The following is a 9,548-nucleotide window of genomic DNA, read 5'->3' as shown; positions in this document are numbered from 1 at the left end:
GAGGTGGCCTCTCTCTCTCTCTCTCTCACCGTTGGTCACTGATTTGGCTGCATCCCATCCACCAGCGGAAAGGGAGGAAGTGCATCGTTTCTTTGTTCGATGGCACCGAGGCAGTACGTCCCGATCTGCGGTACACGTCGTTCTCTCTGACCAAGCTCCGGCGCGATAGGGACTACACCACCTGCTCGCTGCCGCAGTATGGGCAGATTCCGCTCGCCGCTTGTCGGTGTACTAAAGTAGGGCCGCTCCTTTGTACCCCTTACTTGTGCACGGGCAGTCAGAGCCGAACCTGCGGCCACACTCAAGCAGGGCAGAGACAGGGAATCAAAGCCGCGGGGTGGTCAAAGCAACGCCAAGGCGGAGGCATAAAGAGCAAGAAGGCGAGGTGGTTTCCCCCGGCAAGACCCTTTCCGGGGCGGCCTCCACGGCCCCGGCAAGGACCTTGCCGGGGTAGCTTACCCAATGCCAGCGAAGCCCGCCACCGTTGAGCCCCAGTTTTTCTAACACCACCAACCACATTGGGACCCAGGCTCGGGAGGTGCCTCCGTGATGGCATGCAGATCTTTGTGAAGACAAGAAACACTCCAAATCAGAAGAGGATTAGAAGACGACGAACCTCGGCGAGATCCTTGCCGAGGAAACTCACAAGACCCCCCGGCAAGATCCTTGCCAGGGACGACCGCAACGCCACGGCGAGACCCTTGCCGGGGCCCCGGCAAGTCCCTTGCCGGGGACATCCACGAGGCCGCAGCCAGGCCCATGCCCGCCAAGTTTCTGCCACTGCTCCCATGCAGCTGTCAGCCCACCAGCTGGGCAGGCACCTGCATGTCGACGTGAGGCTTCTCGGCCAACTCAGCGCATGCCTACGTGGTGGCATGCAAATCTTCGTGAAGGCCCTACCACCGCACCACCTCAACAGCCTACCAGCCTACATGGCGCTGACCGCCTCGCTGGTCCAGGCGCGTGTCAAGGCAGGGCGAAGCGGCGGTAAAGTGAAGGGGACACGTTAGAGGCACATTAAATGCGTCGTGTCCCGTAATAATCTAGCAATAGGCTTAACCATAGTACCCCGATGCCACCTCCTGTGTGCCACTGTGGCGATCCCCTTGCCTATAGAAGGAGGCCCAAGGCATCCAGGAGGAGGATTTGGACTTTTGGACAAGTTACGCTCGTTGTAGCTAGCTCAAGAACTCCAAGAACACAGATATACACATCAAAGCAGGACTAGGGTATTATGCATCCTTGCGGCCCGAACCTAGGTAAACGACCCGCGTGCTCGTACTAACTGCTGATCCCACTCTTCTCGCCACCCCGCGCCCCGCAACCGTAGTAGGGATTCTTGTGATCCCATAGGTGTCGTTTCCCACCGACATCTATGACGAGCCAAAACCCTCCCCGGCAGGACTCGGTCCCGGCAAGGCTGAGCCCCCGGCAAATGCTGACACCAGTGCAACAGGGCCCGCGCGACTAGGTGAAGTGGTGCAGAAGAAGAAAATGGTGCAACACCGAGTTTACTTCATCAGCTCCCTCCTACAGGGGGCTAGGTCGAGGTACTCCGGTGTGTAGAAATTGCTCTTCGGCCTCCTTATGGCCTCGAGGAAGCTGCATCATTACTTCCAAGCGCATGAAATCACCGTTGTCACCCACCTCCCATTGCAACGGATACTGCATAACCCAGATGCAACGGGGAGGATTGTGGAATGGGCCCTGGGGCTGTCAAGTTTTGGCTTGAAGTTCGAAAGCACCTCAACGATTCAGAGCAGAGTCTTGGTGGAGTTCGTTGCTAAATGGACCTCGACGCCTGACGAAGAGGTCCAGGAGAGCACTCTCCTCGGCAAGGAAACGATTCGCAATTGGGTCATGTACTATGATGGAGCCTTCTCGCTACAAGGAGTTAGCGATGGTGTGCTGCTCGTCGCACCCACTGGAGACCACCTCAAGTACGTGATCCAGATGCACTTTCCCAAGAAGATGTCGACGAACAACACTGCTGAGTACGAGGGATTGCTTGTTGGTCTCAGGATCGCGGTAGACCTCGGAGTCAAGAAGCTCATCGTTAGGGGTGATTCGCAGCTTGTCGTTAGGCAGATCAACAAGGACTATCAGAGCCCGTTGATGGAAGCTTACGTGGATGAAGTGAGGAGACTGGAAGAGCACTTTGACGGTATACAGGCACAGCATGTCCCCTGAGTGGAGAACGACATTGCCGACTACCTGTCAAAGCGCGCTGCCCTCAAGCTACCTGTGGAACCAGGTACTTTTGTGCTTCGGTTAACTCAACCATCCGTTGAACCATCAACAGAGCAGAATAAGCGAAGGAAGTCAGGCCCCGGCAAGAAACTTCCCTACCGAGCTCCCTGGGGCCATCGTCGAAGGAGTTGCCATGGACGCCGAGCCTGCCGTGGGACAACCGACTCTGGCGGGGCGCCAAGCCCTTGCCGTGGAGGCAACCATTCCCGCGGCGGAAGAAATACCTTTGGTCCTTGCTGTTGAGCCACATGCTCCAGCATGGGCGCAGCATACCGTCCAATTCCTCCAAATAGGGGAGCTTCTCGAGGAGTAGGAAGAAGCAGAGAAAGTAGCCCGCCGGTCCGCTCTGTACCAATTCGTTGACAACGTTCTGTACAGAAAAAGACCGAACGGAGTGAAATTGAAGTGCATCTCCCCGGAGGAAGGACTGGAGCTGTTGGCGGAGATACATGGAGGCATGTGCGGCTCCCGCATAGGGTCAAGGGCCCTTACCGGCAAGGCTTTCCGGTCTTCTGGCCCATTGCCCTCCAGGATGCGACGACACTAGTAACCAAGTATGAAGCATGACAGTTCCATTCGAAGAAGCTTCATCAGCCAGCTCAAGCCTTGCAAACAATCCCTCTCTCCTGGCCATTCTCGGTCTGGAGGCTCGACATACTGAGCCCTTTTCCCCGAGCCGTCAGGGGCTTTGAGTCCTTGTATGTTGCAATCGACAAGTTCACAAAGTGGCCGGAGGTGGAAGCAGTGAGGAAGGTGACCGCACAGTCAGCAAATTCTTCAAGGGGCTAGTTTGCCGCTTTGGTGTGCCAAACAGGATCATCACTGACAAGGCATGCAGTTCACAAGCCACGCCTTCATGCAATATATTGAAGTCCTTGGCAGCAAGGTCTGTTTTGCTTCTGTGGCACACCCATGGAGCAACGACCAAGCGGAGAGGGCAAATGCAGAAGTGCTACATGGCCTGAGGACGAAGACATTTGACAGGGTGCACAAGAGCGGGAGGCACTGGATTGGTGAGTTGCCGGCGGTTCTATGGTCGATCAGAACGACGCCAAATCAATCCATCGGCCAGACACCCTTTGCCCTGGTTTACAGGGCGGAAGCAGTTCTCCCCATGGAATTCATATATGGGTCACCTCGAGTGCTCGCTTATGATGAGCTTGAGCAAGAGCGATTGCGGCAAGATGATGCAATGTTCCTCGTGGAAGATCGTCTTCGGGCGGCTATGAGAGCAGCACGCTACCAGGAAGCCTTGTGCCGCTACCATAGCCGCAAGGTTCATGCCCGAAGCTTTGAGGAAGGCGACCTTGTTCTTCGGATTGTTCAGTGGGCCAAGAATTCGAACAAGTTGATGCCAAAGTGGGAAGGCCCTTATCAGGTAACATGAGTCACCAGGCCTGGTGCAGTCCGCCTCGAGACCGAAGATGCCATTTCAGTGAGCAACTCCTAGAACATCGAGCATCTTCGCAAGTTTTATCTATAAGGCGCGGCTGCCGGGCCCCCCGGCAAACCACCTTTTGTACAAGCCTTGCCAGCAAGGCATGTAACCCTCTGTACAAAGCCAGGCATAGACCCTAAGCATAAATAAACGAAGCGCTGGCGCCCTAAGTTATAGCATGCATGCTAGATTGAGTCTCTCCCTCGGTTAGGGTTGATAGTGCTTACCAGCGACTAACCCCTAGCATAGAGGTCGAGTTTGCGTCCCTTTGTTCCTATCCATCCTCTTTGGTTTGCAGGGTACATAAATGTTTCTGCCAAGCCGAGTGGAAGGAAGAGAACAAGCCGGCGCTTCAGACCCGGCAAGCCAAGCTTACCGGGGGCTGAAGACACGAAGGTCCACCAACGGCAAGCTAGGGTTGCCGGGGGCTGCAGATCTAGATAAGTTTTCCCATCCCCTGTTATGCATTTCCGTATGAGGCTTGGAACGTGCAGAACCTCGTTTTGTTCTAAGACTGTCGTGCTTCCTTCGTTCCTACCACCCAAGAACTTCTTGGTGTGGAACATGGTTGTAGCCGCGGCGGCAAGGAAGCAAGCGTAGGGCCCACCCCTACTTCGCCCTGCCTCCGCCGAAGGTGTGGGTGTGGTCGAACGAAGTAGGGGAGCAGCAAGGCCTGCTGCTGGGCAACGGTGTTTATGTTCAAAACAACAACAATCCGTTCCTTGGTATGGGCTTTGCTCACGCACACAAGACCCGGCAAGCACCCTTTTTTCATTAATACGTTCCATACATGTACAGTTCGTACGGAATGTAAACATAAATAGGGAGGTTACACATTTTAAACCTAACTAAGGCCATAGGCTTACAAACTGAAAAAAGATAAGGTGCCCGTAATCCCTTTCTTGTCCCACTCCTCAGGAAATGAAACAAGAAGGCAAAAGGGCAGAAGGAGCGCCTAAGAGAGGTACGAGCAGCAGAGGGCGCCAAGAGAACATGTCGGCGGCCGCCTAGGAGAGGGCTGGTGGTGGTGGTGCCGGAGGAAGAGATGGAAGATGAGGCAGCGGTCCGTCAATACGCTACGAAGGCGTCGGTGCCATCGTACTCCGACTTGACGGCCCGCCACTCACCTTCTTCACCTTCTCCAACCCTCCCACGCCAGCTGCCCAAGGAGGCGACCTCGAGAAGTTCAGGGAGCCAGTGACACGGATGATGGGGTCGCCTCTGTCGCCCAGGAACGGCGCGCCCAATGCCTAGTCGGACCCGTCATGCTATCGCCCGCTACCCTCTCGCCGTTGTCGCTGTCCTCCTCGTCACTCCCGCTCGAGGAAGAGTCTTCTTCATCAGAGGATCTCTCCACGCAGCACCTTAGGCGAGTCCCGAAGTGTCCAAAGACCTTGACGGAGAGGAGGCCATTCTCCATTAATTTAAAATAGAGAAGGAGCCCCTTCGTCAGGCTGTGGATGCGAGTAAAGGTCTTCCACCCACGGCGAAGGTACATGACATGAGGGGCTGGGAAGTCGACGTCGGCCCATGTGCCGCTATTCCCACAGCCCCTGATGTGTAGCCTCAGCGCCTGCGACAGGTCCAGCTCCATCTCCCGAGCAAATGGGGTCGGGAGACAAAGACGACGGCGCGCCGGCCAGTGCAGCCTGATGAAGAACTCGTAGGGGTTGTCCCTGACGCGGCCCTCCACCGGGGGAGAGACCACTGGCAGAGGTGAGGCCAACGCGCCGCCCCGTCCTCCTCTTCCCCGAGCACCGCGACGGCCTCGACATCGCCCCCTCCCCCTTCCTCTAATGGCTGGCTCCGCTACCACGAGCTCTTGGGGAGGGGCGACGCGTTGTCTAGCAGAGACCCTCGCCGCCACCGATGAAGCATCAGCGCACCCTCTTGCCATAAGAGAAGGGAGGAAGGAGCAGGGATGGGGAGAGGCGAATGAAGAAGACTGGGAGGCGCCATTCCTCCCGCTCCCCTCCTTATAAAGGGGCGGGGTCGGGGCTCAGCCGCCCCTTTCAGCCAATCCGTCTCATTAAGGTGACAGCGGGCGAGGCCGTCGACCGTCCTCCCCGCCCAATTGAAGGCGCGTGGGTATCGACCCATGCGCGCATGTCTTCCCGTATCCCGCATGCCTGTCATTCGCTCTGCATCGTGCATGCGGCGTACGTGGCATGAGAGACATGCGAAATGGGACGCGTGGAGCAATGGTTCCCAGGTAAGGATAGTAAATGAGCAGCGGTCCTACGGTCTCGAAGGGACACGCAAGCTGCCTCTTTACTGTTCACCGCAGGATGACGCAAGCATGCTCCAGTCACCCACGCGCGCGACCCCCATGTCATGCATTCAACGCGGGTCATGGGGAAGCGCAGCGGACGGAAAGCTACCGCGGTAAAAACCGCCCTGCCTGCCCGCGCACCGTTCTGGGCCTGGCCCAACAACGTGTCACGCTTATGTGTGACCCAGGCCTGGGGGCTCCTGTTGGTGTACTAAAGTAGGGGCGCTCCTTTGTACCCCTTACTTGTGCACGGGCAGTCAGAGCCGCACCTGCGGTCACACTCAAGCAGGGTAGAGATAGTGAATCAAAATTTCGGGACAGTCAAAGCAACGCCAAGGCAGAGGCATAAAGAGCAAGAAGGCGAGGTGGTTTCCCCCGGCAAGACCCCGGGGCGGCCTCCACGGCCCCGACAAGGGCCTTGCCGGGGCAGCTTACCAATGCCAGTGAAGCGCGCCACCCTTGAGCCCCAGTTTTTCCAAAACCACCAACCACATTGGGACCCAGGCTCGGGAGGCACCTCCATGATGGCATGAAAATCTTTGTGAAGACAAGAAACATTCCAAATCAGAAGAGGATTAGAAGACGATGAACCTCGGTGAGATCCTTGCCGAGGAAACCCACAAGACCCCCCCCCCCAGGCAAGATCCTTGCCGGGGACGACCGCAACGTCGTGGCAAGGCCCTTGTCAGGGACATCCGCGAGGCCATAGGCAGGCCCGCGCCCGCCAAGTTTCTGCCACCGCTCCCATGCAGCTGCCAGCCCACCAGCTAGGCAGGCACCTGCGTGTCGACGTGAGGCTTCTCAGCCAACTCAGCGCAAGCCTATGTGGTGGCATGCAAATCTTCATGAAGGCCCTACCACCGTACCACCTCAGAAGCCTGCCAGCCTACATGGCGCTGACCGCCTCGCTGGCCCAGGCGCGTGTCAAGGCAGGGCGAAGCGGTTGTGAAGTGAAGGGGACACGTCAGAGGCGCATTAAATGCGTCTTGTCCCGTAATAAGCTAGCGATAGCTTAACCATAGTACTCCGATGCCACCTCCTACGTGCCACTGTGGCAATCCCCTTGCCTATAAAAGGAGGCCCAAGGCATCCAGGAGGAGGGATTCGGACTTTTGGACAAGTTACGCTCGTTGTAGCTAGCTCAAGAACTCCAAGAACACAGATATACACATCAAAGAAGGACTAGGGTATTACGCATCCTTGCGGCCCGAACCTGGGTAAATGACACGCGTGCTCGTACTGACTGCTGATCCCGCTCTTCTCGCCACCCCGTGCCCCACAACCGTAGTAGGGATTCTTGTGATCCCATAGGTGTCGTTTCCCACCGACACCGCCGCTCACCTAGTTACATCCCGACGAACTCTAGGTATCCCCTCCAGCCTTGCTCCACTGCCCGTCTTCAGACGTCGCTGCATGTGGATCTTCGAAAGTTCTTTGCCCAAAATGTAGCTCATCTGGCGTACTTTCCATATTGCAATCTCGTGCTCACACCGTTTTAGACAAACACAACCGTGTTGTTATCTTCCCTTAGGACAAGGAATATGCTTCTTTTTTGTCATCGCATGTGTCGTCAACTGTTATTGGCCAGTAATTGTTTCCTATCTACGTCTTTTTTGCAAACAGGGCTATCCATTTCACCTTGTTGCTATTGCGACCTTTTGGTGAACTGCACAAATCAATTTTTCCTAAGAGTGTTTTGTGCAGTTGTACTAAAATGTCACACGGGCAACGTCTCTACATTTCAGTGCGACTGCACAAAGGGAGATTGGTTTTGCTCTATCCTCCTCATCCAACTCCGAGCCTAATCTTCTCCAACTAGTTAGTCTTAAGAAAGACTGCAAAGGTGACCGGCTTCTATTTGTGTGTTTATTGTTTCATCAGCAGTCCTCTATTATCCTAATCACACTTAATATCTTTGGAACAGGGATGCTCAGCTCTATTTTAGTGGAACTGCACAAAATGATCGGAATGTTGCATGCTCCAGATAGCTACTTTTTTCCCAACATGCGTTGTTGATTTAGACAGAGCTGGGGGAACGTTGTTGCCAATGAAAGCATGGATCAATTTTAATTTTAACACCTTCTCACAACTTTGTCTTCCGTTGTGATGTAAATATTAGCTCTGATCTGCTAATAATTGAGATGCATTAGCAAGGAAGTTAGTTTTTTATTGTTTTCGAAAGAGCATCGATGGCAAGACACATGAAACAAAAGCTGAAAGCTCACACCATTATACAATTTCATGTCGCTGGAAAATTATTTGTATAATACATCAATTATGTAAACAAATGCTGTAAGCTTGATAGCATTGCCAGAAGCCTCTTTAGCATCCGGGTCCATGTGCCATGCACAAAATTATACTCCTTCGTTCCTAAATATTTGTCTTTTTACAAATTTCAAATGGGCATATTTTAGAGTGTAGATTCACTCATTTTGCTTCATATGTTTACTCCCTTCATTCCTAAATACTCTATTTGTCTTTCTAAAGATTTCAACAAGTGACTACATACAGAGCAAAATGAGTGAATCTACACTCTAAAATATTTCTATATACATCTATATGTAGTAGTCCATTTGAATCTCTAAGAAGACAAATATTTGAGTAGTCACTCATTGAAATATCTAGAAAGACAAGTACTCCGGAGTATATTTAAGAACCGAGGGGGTAGTGCACAACCGCATGGGAGACTCAGCCTGGTCGTTGCGTTGCATTAATAGTGAGTAATGAGCCGCACCTTTCCCACTGTAAGTTGCTCGGAAGAAGCAACCATCAATACACTCTTCTTTGAATCCGCTCATACTACTCCATGCGTCACTGTTTATAGAGCGCGCTTCAAAAAAAAGAAAAAAATTGTGGGACCAAGGCGACAAGGGATAGACCAAAAAATAGCATTGGTTGTTATAGCACGGCGTCTATTACTAGAGGAAATAATGCATACACACATGCATGCATAGCTTCCACCCCAGGTACACACATGCATGCACTTACTCCACTCTGTAGTAGTACATCGAGTGAAAATTGTGGACTTGATTGCGGTTACCACGCCATAATTAATTGAGCATTAAACCAAACGCGTCTAGAGTCTCTCTGGTGGTGGAAATGATTGAGAGAAATGCATCATAATGAAGCGCGCCCTGTCAGTCAACGCACCTCCTCTTGGCATATCACTGACATGTGGGACAGGAGTGTGAGCAAACCGATCTCAATTGATGGCAAAATGGTGAACCCACCGTTCGTTGAGAGAGATGAGGAGCGAGAACACACACACAGGCTCGCACGGAGGCCAATATATATTTGAGCATTGTTGATCGATATCATCATTACATGTTGGGCTGCCGTTTTCCGCCCTTCTCCAGAATAAACATGTACTTTATCAGAGATTTAAAAAAATAAGAGTACAGAGGCTCCACCATGCGGTTCTAGTAGTAGTACTACTCGTACTACTAAACCTTGTATTTGGCTCTTTGCCTCTTCGTGAAGTTGAACAATGATGGTACTCCGCATGTTGGGTACTACAGTGTATGCCTCTAACAATCTGACACCGAATGGACTGATGCATGTCCACCGCCTGGGCGAGGCTAGGTTGCA

Source organism: Triticum aestivum, chromosome 1B (genome assembly GCF_018294505.1).
Source record: "Triticum aestivum cultivar Chinese Spring chromosome 1B, IWGSC CS RefSeq v2.1, whole genome shotgun sequence".
Classification (NCBI taxonomy): Eukaryota; Viridiplantae; Streptophyta; class Magnoliopsida; order Poales; family Poaceae; genus Triticum; species Triticum aestivum.
This window is presented reverse-complemented; position numbering follows the sequence as displayed.